The following is a 20,743-nucleotide window of genomic DNA, read 5'->3' as shown; positions in this document are numbered from 1 at the left end:
TATTCCCAGCCCAACATTTATAGCTCCTCTGTGTTAGGAACACTGGGCCTCTTGTCTTCTAGTTCTTTATAAAATATACAGTAAGTCATTGTAACCTATAGACCCACATTGTGCTGTAGAGTAGAACAGTGGACTTTCCCCTTCCCATCTGTGTGGACTGTCACCCTGCCTCGCTCTCCCACTCCCCCGTGCCTTCCCGGCTTCCAGGAGTGCTGCTCTGCTGTTTCTACGAAACCAACTTCAGCTTCACGTATGAATGTGAACACGGAGCACTTGTCTTTCAGTGTCTGACTTGCTTCAGTTAGCAAATGACATTTCGCTCTCTTTTTGAAACTATATTTCGCCCAGGTGACCTCAAACTCCTGCTCAGCATGCCTGCTTTGTGCTGTGCTGAGGTCTGAGCTCAGGATTTGGTGTGTGCCAGGCAGACATTCTACTAACTGAGCTTCATGAGTTTCACCTTATTTCCTCTTTCTCTCCCTCCCTCCCTTCTTCCCTTCTTCCCTTCTTCTTTTCTTTCCTTCTTCCCTCCCTCCATCCCCCTTCCGTTCCTCCATTCCTCCCTCCCTTCCCTCACTCTGTGTCAAGCTTGGTTGTTGGTTACTATTAGATTTAAATGAGTCAGCCATTCTCAGCTCCCCCTAGCTTCTCTGAGGGTTTATGGCCTGCTTTCTCCTTGCTGGAGGGGCTGTGTCCCTCTAGAGTGTTAATAAGAATCTCATTTTCATTCATTTCTGAAGGACTTTCTTTGTTCCTTAAACCCAGTAAGTTTTCCAACTTCCCAGAAGTTGGACTTTTTTCTCGGCTGTGCTCTTATTATTATGGGCTCAGAAACCAATGCCCTGTGTAGTTTCTGGGTTCTAGAGACAGCCTGAGCATGTCAGAGAACTGCAGCTGGAAACACAGGATACTGCAGATGTCATCAGGACTGCGGACTCCCAGAGAGGGGAAGCCTTGTTACTAGTACCAGCCTGGAGGCTCAGGGATAAGTCCATTGCTGCATTGTGGAGGAAGAGGCTTAGAATCCAAAGCCTTCTAGCAAGAACTGAAGTCACCTGAGAAGGACTAGGCAGAGATGGGTTGAGGAAGCCCAAAGGACCTAGGCTACCACACTCTGGTACCTCTATAGGATACTCAGCACACCCCAGCCACTCCACAGGGTACTCAGCACACCCCAGTCACTCCATAGGGTACCCAACACACCCCTGCTCCTCGAAAAGGTAGCCAACACACTCCAGCCCCCAACAAGGTACCATAAACACCCAGTCCCCCACAGGGTACCAAGCACACCACAGCCTCTCCTAGGGGCACCCAGCACACTTCATCCCTCCATGGGTACCCAGCACACCCCAGTCACTACATAGGCTACAGAGCATAGCCCAGCCCCTCTATAGGGTACTGAGCACATGAGAGTCCCTCCACAGAGTAACTCAACAGACCCCAGCTCCTCCTCAGTGTACGCAACACATCCCCAGCACCTCAACAGAGTATCAAGCACACCCCAGTTCCTCCACAGGGTACCCAGAGCACTCCAGCCCCTTCAGAAGATATCAAGAACACCCCAGTACATCTGGAGAGGACCCAGCATACCCAGCCCATTCCACCGGGTACCCAACACACCTTAGCCCCATAAGGTACACAGAACACCTCTGTCCCAACACAGGGTGTCCACACACCCCACCCCATCCACAGGGTATCCAACATACCCTAGCCCCTTGAAAGGTCACCAACATACTTCACCCCTCCCAAAGTGTTCCTTGCACACCCCAGCCCCTCCACAAGATATCCAGTACTCCCCAGCCCCTCTGCAGATAACCAACATACCACAGCCCCTCCACAGAGTAACCACACAGCCCAACCCCTCTACAGGGTACCCGCACACCCCAGTCCCTTCACAGGTTACACAACACACCCCATCCAATCCACAGAGTATCCAGTTCACCCCCAGTCTTTCCACAGTTTACCCAGCACACAACAGCCCCTTCATAGGGTACCCAGACACCCCTGCTCCTCCCCAGGGTACCCACACACCCCAAATCCTCACCAGGTTTCCACACACCTAATCCTTTCATAGGATACCCAGAACATCCGTGCCATTCCACAGGGTACCCAGGCACCCCATCCTCTCCAAAGTGTTCCCAGCATGCCCCAGTCCCCCCACCAGGTAGCCACACTTCCAGCCTCTCCATAGAGTACCCAGAACACCCCTGTCCATCCACAGGGTGCCAAGCACACCCCAGACCATTCAAGGGTACCTAGTACACCCCAGTCCCTACACAGAGTACTCAGCACTCCCCAGACCATTCACAGATCATCCAACAAACCCCAGTCCCTCTACAGAGTAACAATACACCCTAGACCCCCATTGGGTATGCACACATCCCAGCCCATACATAGAGTACCCATCAAATGCCAAACAATCCACTAGGTACCCAGCACACCTCAGCCCCTCCACAGGTTACCAAGCATACCCCAGCCCCTCCACCAGGTACCCACACTTCCAGCCTCTCCACAAAGTACCCTGCACATCCCAGCCCCTCTACAGGGAACCCAACACACCCCAGCCCCTCCACAGGAAACCATGCATACCCCAGGATTTTCACAGGGTACCCAGCACACCCCAAACCCTCTAGTGTACCCAGCACACCCCAACCCCTCCACAGGGCACCCAATACACCCTACCTGCTCCAAATGGTACCCAGCACTCCCCAACTGCCCCACAGGCATATCCCAGGCCCCCACTGGGTACCAAGCATACCCCAGTCCCTGTAAAGGGTACCCAGCACACCCCAGACCCTCCCCAGGGTACCCAGCACACCATATCCCCTCCAAAGTTGAGAAAATGCCTCCATGAGATCCAGCTGTAAGGCATTTTCTCATTTAGTGATTATGAGGGCCCAGCCTACGGTTGGTAGGGCCATCCCTGGACTGGTAGTCCTGGATTCTATATGAAAGCAGACTGAGCAAGCCAGGGGAAGCAAGTCAATAAGGTCATCTGTGTCTTCTGCATCAGTTCTGGCCTCCAGGTTCCAGCCCTGCTTGAGTTCCTGTCCTGACTTCCTCCAACGATGGACTATGATCTGGAAGTGTGAGCCAAATAAATCCTTTCCTGCCCAATGTGCTTTTTGGTCATGGTGTTTTGCTGCAGCAATAAGAACCCTAAGACAGATATTACATCACTTCATTAATCAAGGTTTTGTTAGGAAAACCCCCGCTGTACTCAAATCTAGTTTTCATGTTTAAAAAGATTTCCATTTCTTTTTCCACTGTGTTACAAGAGAATTTCTTCATTATTCAGTATAATTTGGATAAAAGGAATCTATTCTTTCAAATGACCAAACCTTATTTTAAAACTTCCGTAGGAAACTCTATTTGGGGGTTGCTTATATTTTAAATCCAAACTCTTAGACAAACTTTTTCCAAAAGGAAAAGCTATAACTGGGTCCAATCAGTTGGATTCTTTTTTTCTTATTTTATTTATTTATTTATTTATTTATTTATTTAGTTTTGAGACAGGGTTTCTCTGTGTAGCACTGGCTGTCCTGGAACTCACTCTGTAGAACTCACGGGCTGGCCTTAAACTCACATAGATCCGCCTACCTCTGCAACCCTCCCCCCACCCAAAAGTGCTGGGATTAAAAGCATGAGCTACCCCTGCCCAGCACTTTTTATGAGGTCATAACTAGAATGTCAAACTGGTCAAACAAGCAAAAAATCAAAACAAAAACAAAACAAACACCAAAAACAAAACAAAACAAACAACATCCCCCATCCCAAAGATTAGTTTAAATATGCCAAATATAAAATAGCTCAAAGAGAAGAAAAAACTGTAACTACACAGGGAACACAGCCTAGGAAAAGCTGAAGAGAAGGTCTGGCCTGCCACAATGGCCCAGCAGTGGGGCAGATGCTCGGAGCCTAGCAAGCAAGCTAGTCCTCGGAGGTCTCCATTTCCCTATGAACCTTTGAATCCCTAAAGGCTTCCACTGTTCAGTCTGCAAGGCCGCATCCCAACCCCATTGAGCAAATCCTCAGAGCTCCGCAGGCTCGCTGGCACTTCAGAAATCTGCCGAACCAGCAGCCAGACACTCAATGCAGGCAGGACCAGGCCCTGGCTGCGGTTTACAGAGCCCTGCGGCTCTCATGCCTGGTGGGGCCGGCCTCACAATCGCTCAGAGCCCCGGTGCTCTAGCGAAGGGCGGGGCAGGGAGTCTCGCAAGTACCAAAGGGTTACCGCGGCAACCAGGCCTCCTGTGGGGCGTGGCTTGAGGGGCGTGGCTCGAGGCAGAGCCTGGTGGTGGTACCGGCTGGGGTCGCCAGCATCCTCTCAAGCTCCAGATACACGAGCTAAACCCAAGGCTGGGGCCTCACAGCTAAGCTGTCTTCTTCACTATGATTGTGTTCTCCTTGATCTCTACGTTTGTTTGTTTGTTTTTTCTTGCATCCTAAGTCAAATACTATTTCAGCGTCTTCATTGTCTATACGCTTAAACTCCAGGGATCTTTTTGAGCCCCCGCCCCCTTCTCTGCAGGGCGCAGGCCTGCCTCCTGACCCGCCTAGCAAGATGCTCAGCTGGTCTTCCCTTAGGCTAACCTGGGTAAGACCTCCCATTCTCATGTCTACCTAATCCCTGAATGCTTCCCCCTTTCCCCCCAGACCTGAGCAACAGCTGTCTGGGTGCCTCGGTTCTCCCCATCCCTGGGCTCAGCTTGGGCAGAACCTCCATGTTTTACTTTCTCTTGGTCGGCAACCTCTAGAGGGTTGTTCCTTTCAGGCTGGGGGCCTGGGCTCTTCTGATGACCTGTTATTCTGACACGTGGTTGAACCTTTAAAGTTTTATTAATTTCTTTTATATTAAAATATAATTACATCATTTCTCCTTTCTTTTCTTCCAAACCCTCCCAATACTATACCACCTCTCTTTCAAATTTATGGCTTCTATTCTCATTAAGTGTTGTTGCTGTTGTTTTTGTTTTTGTTGTTGTTGTTGTTGTTGTTGTTGTTGGTGGTGGTGTGTGTGTGTGTGTGTGTGTGTGTGTGTGTATGGATATCACAAAGGGAAGTCAAGGCAGGAATGCAAGGCAGGTACCTGGATGTAGGAACTAAAGCAGAGGTTACAGAGGAACACTGCTTAATGGAACACACACACACACACACACACACACACACACACACACACTACTAAATACAAGAATATAACCTGTTTAGTCTGTATGTCTATGTTTACAGATATGATCATTTGGTATTGAATAAACAATTGCTATCTTCTTTCCTGGGGAAGATTATTTCTCCCGCTCTTGGCGTTCTTAGTAGTCTGTAGTTCTTTTGTAGGGTAGGGGCCTCCAGGGTACACCCCACCCCGTCCATATTAGCCTGTGTTGTTTTTGTTCAGCTTGTGATTAGGAAGTCATGAGTCTGGCTCAGTGAGAGGGAAATCGTGCCTGGTACCAGACACCTAGTCAGCTCTCGAGGGCAAGTGAAGACATGGATCTTGGAGGAGAACATACAACCACCACTTTGCTAAAAAAGTACAACCCAGAGCTATACATTCTAAGTATTTGTCCTTATACCCACCTCTCATTAAGGAAGCGTCTCTTTGCGACAAATGGAGAGCATCACAGAAACCCACAACCAATCAAAACGCAGGGTTGTGGAACTCTGTCCCAAGGGATGCATCTACAATGTAACTTCTGCACTTAAGGCTCAGAGATAATGGCAGAAGAGGGGTCATAAAGATCGTAAGAGCCAGGGTACCAGGGAGGTAGTTCTGAGACTAAGTCTCCTATGGATACCAGATGCTGTCACCATGACCTCACCCACGTGACTACCCAAGCATGGGTTGAACAGGACAACAACAATAGAGATATTGAAGTAGGTGGAGAAGAACCCTCATGCTTCACCCTACACAGAGAACTACAGACCGACAACTAAGGGATGCTGAGTGGTTGAACCTCATTGAGTATGATCATAGACCCTAGACACCAGGAATTTCATATGATTCAACCTATTATCTGTTCATCCTGGTTTGATTTTTATCTAGATGTTTGACTCTCTAGCAAGACGTTTGAAACTTTGTCTTGTTTCACTGGAAGACTGTTTTAGCTCTGTAAACTCAGAATTCTACTGAGTTTTTTCTATTTTTCCTTCATCAGTACTCTTAAGTCCGCTGGTGAGAAAGTGTTATATTGGAACAAAACTTAAAATTCAAACAGCAGACAGAGGGAGATTATTTATTTCAAAAGTGAAACGAAGATTGTCACCCCTCACTCCCAGCAGGTTCTGTAATCTTGCTAACCTTGAAAACCCAGAAGCAAGGTTACCTATTCACAGAACAGATCAATACAATACCTGTCTCTAAACAATTCATCAAAACATCCCGGTGTGCTAGTTAGTTTTGGTCGACTTAATGCAAACTATAGTCATCTGGGAAGTGGAACCTCATTTGAGAAAATGTCTCAATCAGACTGGCTAGTGGGCACATCCATGAGGCATTTTCCTTGATCAGTGATTGACGTGGGAGGGCCCTGCCAGATGTTGGCAGTGTCACCCCTGGGCAGGAGGTTTTGGGTTGTAGGAGAAAACAGACTGAGCAAGCCATGAGGAGCAAGCTGTTAAGCAGTGTTCCTCTGTAGCCTCTGCTTCAGTTCCTACAACCAGGTTCCTGCCTTGAGTTCCCTTATGATATAAATGGAAATAAACCACTTTTCTCTTCTTATTGTTTTTGGTCATGCTGGTTGTCACAGCAACAGAGAAAAAAACTAGAACATCTGGCCATCTTCCTCCATCATCATATGCTGTCAACACATACACACACTCTTGTTGGCAGCTTTGGGGATGTCACCCCACTTCGGCAAGCCACTTGATGATGAACACTCCATCAGTTCTGTTTTTGCATCAACTGTGGCACATATTCTTGTCTACTCAGGGAAATCTTTGCATAGAGAAGAGGCACTGAGCAGGGAGCAACGGCAAGCACAGTTTAAATGAAGATGTATCTTGACAAGCTTCCTCTAGGGGAATGGCACTACTGGAGTGTCCTGGTATGGCAGTGACAGACAGCTGGCTCTGCTGAACGTCACTAGAAATGCTCATCTCCAGGGGCCATATAGATCTCGCTGTTTTGATCCGAATTTCTCTGCAATGGTCTTTTTGCCTGGTACTCATCTATTTTTTTTTTTATGTAAGAGGCCCATCTCAGTCTTTGCCCATTTGTCTGGGGGATTACATGCATTGTTTTGCTTGCTGTTGACCTGAACAATCTTTTCTTACAATTAAGAAATTCTTGTCACCTTTGTGTGTGTTGAAATTGTCTTTCTGGTGTGGGGTGACCTTTTGGATTCTGTTCTTGGCTGGGTTAAATAGATGTCCAGGCATTTTTCCGCCTTCAGCCCATCTATCTTCTTTAGAGAGTTCAGATTACATGCTATATCCTGTGTTCTCAACTCCACCCAACTCCCTAAATGTCCTCACCAGGGATTTATCTCACTGTCAAGTATCAGGTGGAGTCCAGCTTTGTGTCTGCATACGGGTCCCACCCACGCCCCCAACGCTACCTTCACCATACACATCTGATGTTCTTCATGCTGGCATCTTTGTAACCATCAGAGTTTCATAATGTTTAGGTGTTTTTGAGACAAGCTGTCTCTTTGTAGCCCTAGCTGTCCTAGAGAGCTGGTTGTGTAAATCAGGCTGAACTAAAATTTACAGTAATCCCCCTGCCTCTGTGTCCCTAAGGCTAGGATGACAATGCATGTCATCCCACCTGGCTTATGATTTGACATATGAGTGACAAATCCTCACCAGGGTTTTTTATTATTTTTATTTTTCCATGTAAACATCTGCCGCTATTTTACTAGGGAGTCTATTGCACCTGTATTTTGAACTTGGGGGACTCCTACCTTTTCATACCACTGTACCTTTTCACTAAGCTTTAGTGGATTTTTACTACTTTCTATAGTCACAAATAACTGCATCAAACTCAGTGTCATTACAGCTTTCCGCTTGTCAATCAAGCTTTCTAGATAAATCATCATGTCATCTGACAATAACAATTTTGCTGCTGCATTCCCGATATTTTTATCCTATGTTTAAACAGGGAAAAAAAATCCTGTGTTTTTCTTCATAGCCAGTATCTCTGGAACTGCATTTGAAGTGAGATCACCCCTACATCAAACTTCAGCTCCCCTGCCATGGACCAAGAGTCCCACAGTTTAGCTCTGTCGTGGATTACCTAAGCCAGAGTGAATCCCCACAAACTCTGACCTGGCTGTATACCAGGGGCTCCCGACTCCTCTCTAGAGCTTTGGTATTTTCTCTGACAGTTCACAGAATTCAGAGCAACAGATATGTTCACTCGTGTGTTAATAGGACATGATAAAAAGCCAGGTAAAGAGGTCATAGGTGAGTCTAGAACAGTCCTGGGTTCAGGAGCTCCTGCCCCATGGACTAGGGTGGGCCATCCTTCTGACTCATGGATTTGTTTATCAGTCTGTAAGCTCCCCAGTCCTGTGTCTTAGGGACTTTTGTGGAGGCTTCCTCGCTTGATCTGTCTGGGGTACCAGGACAGTGTACCTTATGCAGGTGGTTTACAAACAGAACATTCTTTTTCTTCTTGGTTTTGGGCTGGAAGTCTGAGATAAGAATGTCAAAAGGGTCATTGTGTCAGATGAGAACCTGACCCTCACGTATGGGGATTTCCTCACGGTGGAAGGTACTTCCTCGATCTTTCTCACATGGACCTCGTATTGGTTACATGTCTCATCCCTGTGGCCAAGTAGCCAACTATAGCAGCTTAAAGAAAGAAAGATGCAGAGAATGGCCATCTAGTTGTGACATCTGTCATCTCATTGTTCATGATGCTTAATTCAGCTGATCTGACTGGCTAGGTGGCCTCCCTCGTTAACTCTTCATGTCTCTCTAGAAGGCTTGTGCTCAGCTGAGTGGGACAGCCTTCCCTGATAAGGAAGCTCTTTTTTCAGTGCAGGACATGTTATAGGCTGTGATCTCTTACTAGAACCTCCAGATAGGCTAGGAAGAATAAAAATGTTGGTTTGGCTTACTTTTTGAGGGAATACATGTCAAAGGAGGCATGCCAATGGGGGCTCCTTGGTGCCTGGAGTCTGTGGCCAGGTCTCAGTGGAACCAGAACCTAGAAGCAGACAAGAAACAAGGCAGGTTCTGAGGCTCAAGGCACACCCCAGTGTATAGTAATATTTTTTTATGTTTTAATGAATAAAGCTTGCCTGAATATTGGAAAAGCAAAACAACCAAGCCACTAGAAAAGGCTTACCTCTCCCAAGGCTGGGCAGCTGCAGACAGAGGGCTGGAACTCTGTCTCCTCCCATTTTATACTCCCCTTTACTGCTGGGATTTAAGGCGTGACTCCCTAGGACTGTAATTAAAGGTGTGAGCCACCACCACCTGGATCTGTTCCTGCATTGGTCTTGTGTAGCCCAGGGTGGCCTTGAACTCACAGAGACCCGTCTGCCTCTGTCCCCCAGATCCTGGGATTGAAGGTGTGTGACACCACTGCCTGGCCTCTAGCGGCTTAGTTTTACCCTCTGATCTTCAGGCAAGCTTTATTTATTAAAGCATAAATAAAATATCACAGTACCAGTGTCCCACTTCCTTTAGCTAGAACCCTCTTTCATTGGGTTCTACAACCTCCCAAACCAGCTCGAGAACCAAACATTCAGACAAACACACCTGTGGGGGCATTTCATGTTAAATGGTACCAAGCAAGAATCTCATTCGTGAGGGCTCCTCTCTTCTGACCCAATTACCTAAGACTCCCCCCCCCCTTTTGTTTTATCCAAGACAGGGGCTTCTTTGTGTAGTTTCAGCTCTCCTAGAACTCACTTTGTAGACCAGACTGGGACTGGCCTCAAACTCACAGAGATCCATCTGCCACTGCCGAGGGCTGGGATTAAAGGAGTGAGCCACCACTGTCTGGCAAGGCTCCACCTCTTAATATTATCTCACTGAGGGTTAAGTCTATCTGGATGACCTAACAGAATACCTGAAACAGGTATTAAATAGGGAGGGGGCAACATTCAGTCCATTGTCTTCATCGGTAGGTGTGATTCACTATGAACTCACCTTTAGCTTCTTTATCCTCAAAGAAAAGGGGGTGAGGTTGAAGGTTTCCTTCTCCCAGTATGGTTTAAACTTTTCATGACAAACCTAGGGCCTGAAACTATGCAGGAGCCCACCAAATTGTACTCATTGGAGCAAAAGACATTCCATTGTCCTGGAAGGCTCAAAAAGAGAACCTAGGTCTTGGAACCAAAGATTTGATCTGTCAGAAAACTAAAGAACAAAAGATGGTCCTATACTCAATAAATTATAAGACTTTTAGAACCTTTGATGGACAGAGGTGGATATGAATATATTCTCAAGTCACATTTTCTTCTTTTTTCTAATTATATGGGTTGATATTTGAGTCGAAGCAAGAGTTCACATTCTTAGGCTAATAGGAGTTATTTTGCTGCCTTACTATTATAAGTCTTGTTTACGTGGGTTTTGCTGTGTGCCCAGACCCAAGCTCATATGTGCTAATTCATTTTGCTTCTTATGCAGCTGCCTGAGGGTGACCTTTTCCCATCGGCAGAGAAGGACTGGCCCAGGGGCTGGCACCTGTGGAGGTCACACAAATGGTGGAGGGTTGGGTTGACTTCTGCCCAGGTTGTTCCAAGAACGACATTGTCCAGTGAGACCCCACACAGCTTCTCTTTTCTCTAGGAGAGGAGGAGGTCAGCCTTCCCAAAGGAGATGCTTATTTATTATTGTACTGGGCAACGAAACCAGGGCTTTATCCAAGGTAGATAAAGATTTGCTTAGCTACATCCCCTGGGCTTGACCACCTCAGCCCAAAGATTTAGCCATCATGTGGCATGTATTGCAGTGCTGGATTCTGCCCAGTCATGGTGCTACTACGGTGTCAGCATTTCCAGAAACCCGGCAGGGGTCATGAAGGCCTCCCCACCAGGCATCGTCTTCGTTCTGACATCACAAAAGGGTTTTATGGGCGTCTTCCTTTTCATATAAATTACTTTCGCCTGCACCAGAAGGTTCTTGATTATTTTTATGATTGAAAGAGCGTGACATTCTCCTGGCCAGGTCTGTGGGGTGCTTCTCTGTGAACGCGTCCAGTTCCTTCATGAGGTTCATCTGTTTGAGCTTCAGTTGATTTATTCACAAAACTCTCCACTTCATACGCATTTTCAAGTTATTTGTGTAGCGTGTTTCTCTAACTCTAAATCTGTTTTCTCTTTTGTTCTAATTTTATGTTTCTATGTTCTTTGAGTATCTAGTCAGCGGTATTTCTGCTCTACCTCCACCTTTGTAAAAGTCTGTGTGTGCATATATGGTAAAATCACATTCCGTAGCCAAATTAGCCTGGGACTCACTGTATAGCCTAGGCTGACCTGGAAATATTGCAATCCTCCTGCCTCCTGAGGCTTCAGAATAATTTCCAGCCAGGATCCATGTTAGAGTACTTTACATTTCATAAGTAATGTAGATTTAAAAAAAATTCAAGAAGTATGGAGCAAGGCAAGGAGATCAGAGGCTCAAGGTCATTCTCTGCTACATAGCAGATTCTAAACCAATCAGGGCTGAGGGAAACCCAGTCTCAAAGCAAACACAGAGAACAAGACAATAAGAGGGTCAAGTATTTCAGAATGTGCACCTGCTGCTTAAAGCAAGAAGTCAGGGGAAGAAGAATGTGTTTCTGCCATAACTGTAAATCTAGACAGACTCAGCAGTGCCTGTGGTGGCTAAGAGACCAAGGTGATGCCCAGAAAGTGAACATTGAGAACACGCATCCTCTGTAGGTGCGTGAGTCCTGTACTCTGCACCTGGACATCCCAGACAAACACCTGACCCCGGTGGCACTGTGGGGAGAGGGCAAGGATCTCTAGAAGGTGGGGCCTTCTAATGGGAAACCCTTAAGACAGTGGGGATTAACACTTTGCTCCAGCACGCGGATCTGCAGCCCTCACCAGAGGGCCAAGGTGCAGTAGTCAGTCCCCCTCAACTGGGCCTGGGACCTCCAGAGTTGTCCGCTAATGGTAATTTTTTTTCCTTCTAGAAGTTCATTGTTTAAATATTTTATTTTTAATTTTTAGTTTTTTGAGACAGGATTTCTCTGTAGCTTTGGAACCTGTCCTAGAACTCACTCAGCAGACCAGGCTGGTCTCAAATTCACAGAGATCCTCCTGCCTCTGCCTCCCAGTGCTGGGATTAAAAGTGTGTGCCACCCCCACCTAGTGTAGGAAGTCCTTCTGTATATGTGTTGCTTTGATTGGTTAATGAATACAGAAGCTGCATTAGCCTGTGATAGGGCAGAGTAGAGCTGGGTGGGAAACCTAAACTGAATGCTGGGAGAAAGAAGATGGAGTCAGTGAGAAACCACATAGTCACCACAGGAGACAGATGCCCCTGTGGAGCCTGCCGGAAACTTGGTGATGAGATTAATAAAGATGGGTTGATTTAAAATGTAAGAGTTAGCTAGAAATATGCATAAGCTAATAGGCCATGTAGTATTGTAATTAATAGAGTTTCTATGTGATTATTTTGGGTCTGGGCAGTTGGGAAATGAACAAGCAGCCTCCGACTACAATCACCTAGCAAATATTTTATTATAGTAACAAACAAGCACAAAAAGCAGACTTGTTGGGGCTGGAGAGGTGGCTAAGCAGTTAACACATGTTGCTCTTGCAGAGGACCTGGGTTTAGGTCCCAGCAGTCACACTGGGTGGCTCACAATGGCCTGTAATCTCCAGGGAATCCGATGCCCGCCTCTGGCCTCTTAAGTCACCTGCATAAATAGGTACATACAGTCAAACATACATATAATTTTTAAAGAAAAATTTAACCTGGGATATGGGATAAATCAAAATGAGTCTTAAGTTTGAAGCAATTGCCATGAAATAAAAGTAAGAATAGTTCAGTAGAAGAAAACTCAGATTATTCAGTGAGAAAAAGGAGAACACCACTGAATTAATGGACATTTTAAATATGGTGTTAAAACCGGGTTTTTGATACAACTGATTATTATAGTGAATTAAGTTAGAATTAAAGATTGAAACAAAGTAGACATAAAAGTTGCCAAAACTGACCAGACAGTGGTGGCACATATCTTTAACCCCAGTTAAACACTTGGGAGGCAGAGGCAGGTGGAACTCTGTGATTTGAGACCAGCCTGGTCTACAGAGTGAGTTCTAGGACAACCAAGGCTTCACAGAGAAACTCTGTCTCAAAAAACCAAAACCCCCAAACAAACAAACGATAACAACAACAAGCTATCAGGGTGTGAACCGGCTCAACTGCTAAGAGCGCAGACTGCATACAGAGGACTAGGCTTCAGTTCTCAGCATCCACATGGAAGCTTGCAGCCCTCTGAAACTCCAGTCCTAGGCGATCTAAGACCCCCTTTTGTCTCCTCAGGCTCCCGAGTTCACATGGTGCACACGCATACATTTACTTCTGGCCAGAACTTTGACCAAACATACTTTGTAATGTAATGAGGTTTAATTGGAAGGTGGTAACAAAAGATTACAAACACTTCTGGAAAGTAAAATTATTTGGGAGGTCATTAGGGAGATGAACTTTTAGATCAGAATGATCAAGATCAAATTTGTTATTTCAGCCCAAGGCAGGACTTTAGAAGGAGTTCTGTGGCTTTCAGTAGAACTGAAATCTTAGAACACTGAAGGCTTAGAGGGAGCCACAAACAGAACCTAAAGACCCATGAAGGGAATAACAAGTGAGGACGGGAATAAGTAAAATAAAGGGGGAACCGAGAAGATTCACAAAACTAAAGTTGGACTTCTGACAATATTTAAAAACGTTGAAAAGAAGAAATGGGCCTGGGGAAATGGCCCAATGGGCATTTGCTTCGAAGGCATGAGGAACCAGAGTTCAGATCCCCAGGGCCTGTGTCAATGCTGGGTAGGTGTGGCAGACCATCTGCAATGGCATTGCTTGGGAGATGGAGGCAGGAATATCTGGATAGAGTTGGGTAGATAGATTTGCCAAATCGGTAAGCTCAGGGTTTACTTGAGAGACCTTGCCTCAATACATAAGGTGGGAGACCAAGAAAGAGACACAGTGTCAGTCTCTGACTGCTACATGCATGTGCACACATACAATGTACTTGCACGCACATGTGATCTCACTCATAAATGCATACTGCACACACCAAAATGGAAGAAAACTATATATATTAGAAAAAAAAAGATCCAGAAACAATAGGTGTAAGACCAACAGCATGGAGGTCAGTCTTCAATCTTGCTGGATTTAACATCACCAAGAGACACAATGTGGACTTTGTCAATGAGGTGTTTCCAGAAAGGCTTAATTGAGGGAAGAAAACCCCTAAATGTGGGCAGCACCATCTCATGGGCTGTGGTCCCTAATTGAATAAAACAGAGAAAGTGACAGTGGACACGATGTGACTGGCTGCCTCAGGCTCCTGCTAATGTCCTCCCAGGAGCACATCTTCCCACTGTGATGAACAGTATACCTTCTTAAACCTCATGTTAGCAACTCAAAAACTCAAAGAAATGAATGCTTAGAAAAAGCTCAGTTGCCTGGAGAGCTGCAGACTTGGCCGGGATTAACAAGTGAAAACGGAGTTGTCATCACCATGACTTTTTGGTACTGACATCCTTGAAGATCAGCTGCCTATTAGCCGTATTGTCTATAGTTGTCCAGTATCTTATTCGGGTAATATTGGAGAACAAGAAGGGAAGCGGGAAGCTTTTCCCCGGCTTTTGAGGGAATGGGTGGGAGTCGGGGTAGTAGCTATCAGAAGATGGAGGGTCTGGGCCCACACTGCCAACAGGAATCTTGCGAATTAAGGTGGAGCACCGCCTCCCTCAGGTTGTTGTGGATTAAATGGCTAACAATTTACAGCGCCCAGCAACTGCCAGGAGCAGGGGATGTTGCCCTCAGGGGCTCTTTGGCGAGGAAGCCTGGAGCCCTAAGTTCATGGTCGTATGACGTCATCTCACCCACCACCGCAGTGCGGGGAGTCCTGGTGGGTGAGCTGACCACAGGCCCTGTCAGAGTTATTCAGTCCTGGGCTGCGGTTGGCCCCATGTGCATCGAGCAGCCAGTCAACGCCGACTGAAAGAGGAAAACAGGCGAGTCCGTGAAGGCCGGGTTTGCCACTGAAGATCTAGGGAAGCATGCGGGTTGAGGTCCAGGGAATTCAGACCGGAGTGATAGTGTGTGATGACAGGCTATGACCCATGGAATAGGGGAACAAGGATGAAGTCTCCACCCGAGGGAAGGAGGTGCGGGTCAATCCTCCGGCTGTGGCGTCATCCTATTAGCAGCACGCCCTGCAATGCTCTGACTTTCCTCTGGTGATCTGGCCCAGGCACCGGAAGCGATTTTAAAACTCACCTGTTAATTCTCTGGAGTCCAGATCCCTAACCCGCCCCACCATACCCTCTTTAGTGAAAGAAGCACCCCAACCCCACACCCAGTGGGTTCTTTTTTTTGTCCCCCTACGATGCACCTGTGTTGATGTCCCTGGGCTCAGCAGGTGGATGTTTTACAGTTTTTATGATTTCGGTTGATTTTGGTTTGGAGTCTGCAGGCAGGATCAGCTCGACGCTACCGAGTCCCTCTCTGGGAGCGAAAAGCAGTGCTGAGCTAGAGGCTGCTGCATCCGAATCCGGGCGTCTGTCCCCCCACCCCTCACTGGTGATGTCACAGCCCAGCCCCAGCCCCCTCCCGCTCCAACCTCATCTCTTCTGCGGCCGCTCGCCCGTCCCTCTCCCCGCGCGACAAACCAGCTGGCGGCTGAGGCTCGGACGCAGCGCGCAGCCAACCAGCGCATCGGGAGGGGCCCGGGGAGGGCCGGGCCGGGGGCACGGAGCTCGTCACGCGGCGCCACCGTCACAGCACCAGGAGCAGCCAGCAAGCAGCATCAGTTCCAGGCTCGGGGACCCTCGCCGATGCCAATGCCCATGCGGGGCCGCCGTCAGTGACGCCTGAGAGGTAAGGCTACGGCCCGCCCGGCCTGTCACCATCCGCGTTCATCCTCCGCGTTCATCATCCCGCACCTGTCTGTAGCATCCGGCACCCGCACTAAGTGTGCACCGGGTGGTGGATTCCGGCCGACGCCAATGTCCTTGTCGCAGCCCGAAGCGCGGGCTTGGAGCGGTGGCTTCCCTTCCCCCGACCTTCCTCCGCCTCTTCGAAGAACAAAGAGGCGAATTCAGGGGTGTTGGTGCTCCCTGCGAAGCTTTTCAGGGCCCTCAGAAAAGACTCCTTTGCTGTCGCGCGACCCTTGGCCCATGTGGGCGGAGGTCGCCAGCGAGAGGGACCAGCAGATTTATTCAGACTCCTTTTCCCCTGTATCCCTGCACTGCAGAGAGGCTACAGAGAGGGATGCGACGAATCCGCGGGGGAGGGGAGGCAGAGATGCGGAGTAGGGACTAGGATAAGGCTGCGGGGCGTCTGGACCGGGCGCGGCTGCAGATCTAGGCCCTAGGGGAAGATGCGCGGGGCAGCCGCTCTGGTCCCCGGTGGGTGGGGGAGGGCAGATGCTGGCGGCGACAGCAAAACAGGCGGGCGGGGCGGGGGATGCGGCGCCACGGACAGGCCACCGGCTTAATGTGCATTTGGTGACTGCCCATCACTCCTATTGCTCCCGATGCCCCTCCCTCCAGAGACCCCGTTTCCCTTCCAGAAAGACAGCGCGGGAGGAACCACCCGTAGACACGCCTGGCGGCTACTAAGCCAGCGCCCCAGTAACAGGTGTGGCCCCCGGCTGGAGGGAGGGGGCCGAGGGACGCGTCGTCTGGGCTAGTGGAGGTCCCCAGGCGTCTGGCATTGGTTAACTCAAGGAACATTGCCAGCGAAGACCCTCGCACTCCCTCATTAAACCACTCCTTGCTCCTACTGCTTCCTAGGGGAAGAGCACCGCCCTCTGCTCCCGAAGGAACAGGGACGGCATTCGGGCTGAGAGGGAGAGGAAGGGTCTGCGGTGCTGTGAGGTGCAGGCTGATGGGGGCCGCAGGCGAGGGAGGGGGAGGGGAGAGAGGGATTGCCAAGTCATGGGGCCTGCTGGGCGCCGGCGCGACGTCGCCCAGGCGCGGACTCGATGCGCGCCCACGTCCCCAAGAATGGGGACTTTTCCCCAGAGGCCAGAGGACCCGTTCCCCAGAGGCTAGCCTACCTAAGAGGGGACCGCATTGCTGGGATTAAAGACCTGCTAGGGTAAGCGGATTGGATCACGCGGCTGCGGGAGGAGGAGGTGCGGAGAGTTCCTGCTCCGCTGAGGGCTGGTGTTAGTCCAATCCGGGGGACCCATAGACTCAGCACAGGCTCCTGCGGAAGACACGGTCACACCAAGCTGGCCGAAGGCGGCTGCCAGGGCAGCGTGCCAAGTGCCTCTGTCTAAGGAGGCAGCGCGGGCTGCAGAGAAGCTGTGGGGTTCGGGGGGCTGGGGACGCACCTGCGGCGGCCATTTTGCAGGTGTGGCTGGTCACCTGCTCTGGTCAGGCTGTGGTGAGCGGGTGGGCAGGGCACGTGCGGGGCACCAGGATGAGGGGTACTGCAGGGTCCGACGCAGGCCTCAAGACTGCTCTAGCTCTGCCCAAGTCTGGTCCCCTGGAGGTTCCTTGCTTTTGGTGGGTGGAGTCAACATTCAAGTCTTCTCTGGCAGAGGGCTATGTCCTCTGGGTGTGAAGCCTGGGAGGGCCCTGTTTCCAAGACAGTGATCCCAACTAGTTGTTTCCTCCTGTAGTGAGGATGGATCTGAAGGACAGGTTGTCCTTCTTGGTTTGTGGGCCACGAGTCAGAGAGATTGCTTTAGGAAGTCCCTGTGTGGGAGATTGCCATATGACCGTGAGGGCTCCCCCACTGGGCACGGCCCGGGCTGAATGCCTCTCTTGCCATGCCCCCTAATGCCCTACTCAGATGGAGTATGGAACCTGCAGATTGCACTAGCCTCAGACAGGTGGAGGCCGGTGCTCTTCACAAAGCCAAAACTGATGAATGGCTGAGTGATATCCAGGTCCAGGCCAGTGGGGTGGGGGGGGGGGTGTCTCAGGATCCAGCCTGTTCTGTGCCCAGTTTCCTGTCTCTTGTGCTGATGTGTGCTCTGCGAATGTTGGGCAATACTCCTATGGGCTTTGTGCTGGGTTTGGGGGAGCAGCAAAGACAGGGTAGCAGGTGAATCTGACGGGCCGCAGCAAAAGCCTAGGAAAAGATTATTCAAGGAGGATCATTCTGCACAAAAAATGGTACCCTGGCCAAGCCTTTGGGCAGAGCTCATCTCTCCAAGAACAGGGGTGGGGGTGGGACTCAGTGGAGAGTGACGGGCCTGGGCCACTGAGCTGGCAGACGAATGTGTGATTTGCAGTGTGCAGAGGTCCACATGTTCCCTATGGGCAAAACCAGGGCTCTTAGGCCCACGGACAGAGCTTCCAACGGCCATCAGCAGAAACAGCGAGAGACTCCCCAGGCCCTCCTGATGTTGTAGTGTTTGTTGCTCTACTCCTGAGCCCAGCCAGGGTCCTGGATCCACACTTGACCGACTGACTGCTCCTCCCTCCCGGGTCTTGGTGACTCAAGGTTGGCTGAGCCAGGTCTGCCTTGGTGAAGGTGGGGACATGGCAGGGCTAGAAGATTCAGCCGAGGCCAGCAGCCAAGGCCCTCCTCACTCCTCGGAGTGCCTACCCCAGTCCTGCCTGCTGGCACTTAGTTCCTGAGTTTGCCCTTAGCAAAGCCTACATTTATACCCTATGTTCAATCTAATCCTGGGTGTGGCATGGGCAGGCCAAGACATACAGGTCGTCTGGAGGTCCCCCTCTGTGCCATCTCTTGCTCGGATTTCAGGACTCACATCCACCTACCTGGGTATCCTTCTTAGCCCCCGCCGAATGCCAGGAACCGGCAACAGTGGCAGCCCTGGTCCTAGAAACAGGTCGGGGATTAGAACCAGGCTATGTATTCCTTGCTCAGATTGGCAGTGTCCTTCAATGCTGGTTCCCGCTGATCCCTCATCTTGGCTTGAGCTGGAAATAGGTGAGGAAGGCAAGTGTGGCCCATCAAAGGGTCACTGGCAGGAGAGACAGGGTAGGAGTTCTGGCATCCATCTAGGACTTCCTGGGTACCATTAACTTTACACTGGGACGGACCAGAGGTCAGCTCAAGGGGAGGGGCCACAGGAGCAGTCAGGGTCATTAAGACCCTGAGGGTTTTATCTTCCCCACATTTACCTTGTGTGGCTGGGGCCACACACACAAGATACAAATACACTATGGCACGTTCACATACGTACATGTCTGCACAGGTCATACTCATACACACATACCCCTGGGTAGACATACATACATTCAGTATCCCTGGGTCCCTGATTTTGTTTTGACTCTTCTCTGAATCGTCCTCTTCTGGGCCCTAGATCTTCCTGAAAGGCCTCTTGGGTATTGCCTCCTTTAGAAAGCTTCCTGTAAGTTACCAGCATGAAGGACGCAGACCTACCTTTCCCCATCTTTCCTCTCTCCTGTAGGCTAGGGGCTAGGAAGAAAACAGAGGACATTTATATGACATAAACTGCCCTGTTCCATTGTGCGGCTTCCATTATCTGATACTCTCAGATACTCTCGGATATTCCTCAGCGAGGAAGTGGTAGCATGCCCATTACTGGATGCAGACACTGAGACTCCTGAGAAGTCATGCTTGACTTTTCCAGGCTCCAACAATTGCTGCTCTTTTAGTTCCTTCTGCCTGCCTCCCACCCCTCCCCTCTGCCTTTCTTCTTTTTCTCTTATATCCCTATTCCTTGCCCCTTTCAGCGGGGCAGTATAGTGTCAGCTCCTACCCTTCAGTAAGACTCAGTGAGTACCATCTTTGATCTCCAAAGCCCAAGGTAAGCAGCTGCTACACAGTCTACTGGACTGGGGTAGTCTTAGGTCTGCAAATTTTTGAGGCTGTCTGGGGAAGACATTCTTCCCTTGGGTGGAACTCTAGAGGCCACCACAGCCCCTGACTGTCCCCATAGTCCCCTTTCCTTGAGCTGGCCTCTGGGGATGATGATGCCCAGAAATGTGCTAAAGGGGTGCCTAGACTCCCCACATCTACTCACCTTCCCGGGGACCTCAGCTGCCTGTCCCATCTGTCTGTCACCCGTTCAAAGTAAGAGAGTAAGAGACTGGGCCAGTGAGCACCATTCTGAGGCTGCTTTTCTGGGGGGTGGGGACTTGGCTGCTTCGTGTGATTGGCTTTCACTTTCTGGCTGCTTCTTGGTCTAGGGTCACTGTGGCTGCAGGTGTCCGTGGGACAGGGCATGGAGGAGCATGGAGACTCATTGGTCTGGAGTTTTGCTGCCTGTGCCTTACTTCTGTGCTTCCTCAGGGCTTCCTTTTTTAATATATATATATTTTTAAATTTAATTTTATGTGTATGTGTGTTTTGTTTGCATGTATGTCTGTACATGCATGCATGGTACCTCAGGAAGCCAGAAGAGGGTGTCCCTGGAACTGGAGTTATAGATGATGGTGAGCCACCATGTGGATGCTAGGAATTGAAACCAGGTCTTCTGGAAGAGCAGCCAGGACTCTTAATCACTGAATCATCTCTCCAGCCCTGGCAAGACTTTCTTGATTAGGTTTTTTTTAAAATTTTCTCTAGACCTCAGATTCCTTCGTTCCTTCCTTCCTTCGTTCCTTCCTTTGTTCCTTCCTTCCTTCCTTTCTTCCTCCCTCCCTCCCTCCTTCCC

The 20,743-nt window shown here is 49.3% G+C and overlaps 1 protein-coding gene across 14 annotated transcripts in view; it reads left to right on the top strand.

Annotated features, from left to right (window-relative positions):
* The first annotated feature begins 15,869 nt into the window (after nucleotides 1–15,869).
* The window catches only part of Kif1a (kinesin family member 1A), an 88,994-nt gene continuing 84,120 nt past the window's right edge, over nucleotides 15,870–20,743 (top strand). For 13 of the 14 annotated variants that reach the window (XM_087905701.1, XM_087905700.1, XM_087905695.1 and 10 more), the window contains exon 1: nucleotides 15,870–16,014. The gene's annotated coding sequence lies outside the window, so the exon portion shown is untranslated. Of the gene's footprint in view, nucleotides 16,015–16,675; nucleotides 16,777–20,743 lie in introns of those variants that run through there. The other variant, XM_087905674.1, reaches the window with a different exon arrangement.

Source organism: Myodes glareolus, chromosome 1 (assembly GCF_982192425.1).
Source record: "Myodes glareolus chromosome 1, mMyoGla1.1, whole genome shotgun sequence".
In the NCBI taxonomy this organism is placed as follows: Eukaryota; Metazoa; Chordata; class Mammalia; order Rodentia; family Cricetidae; genus Myodes; species Myodes glareolus.
Note: the sequence above shows the minus strand (reverse complement) of the source record. Positions and strands in the feature narration are given on the sequence as shown.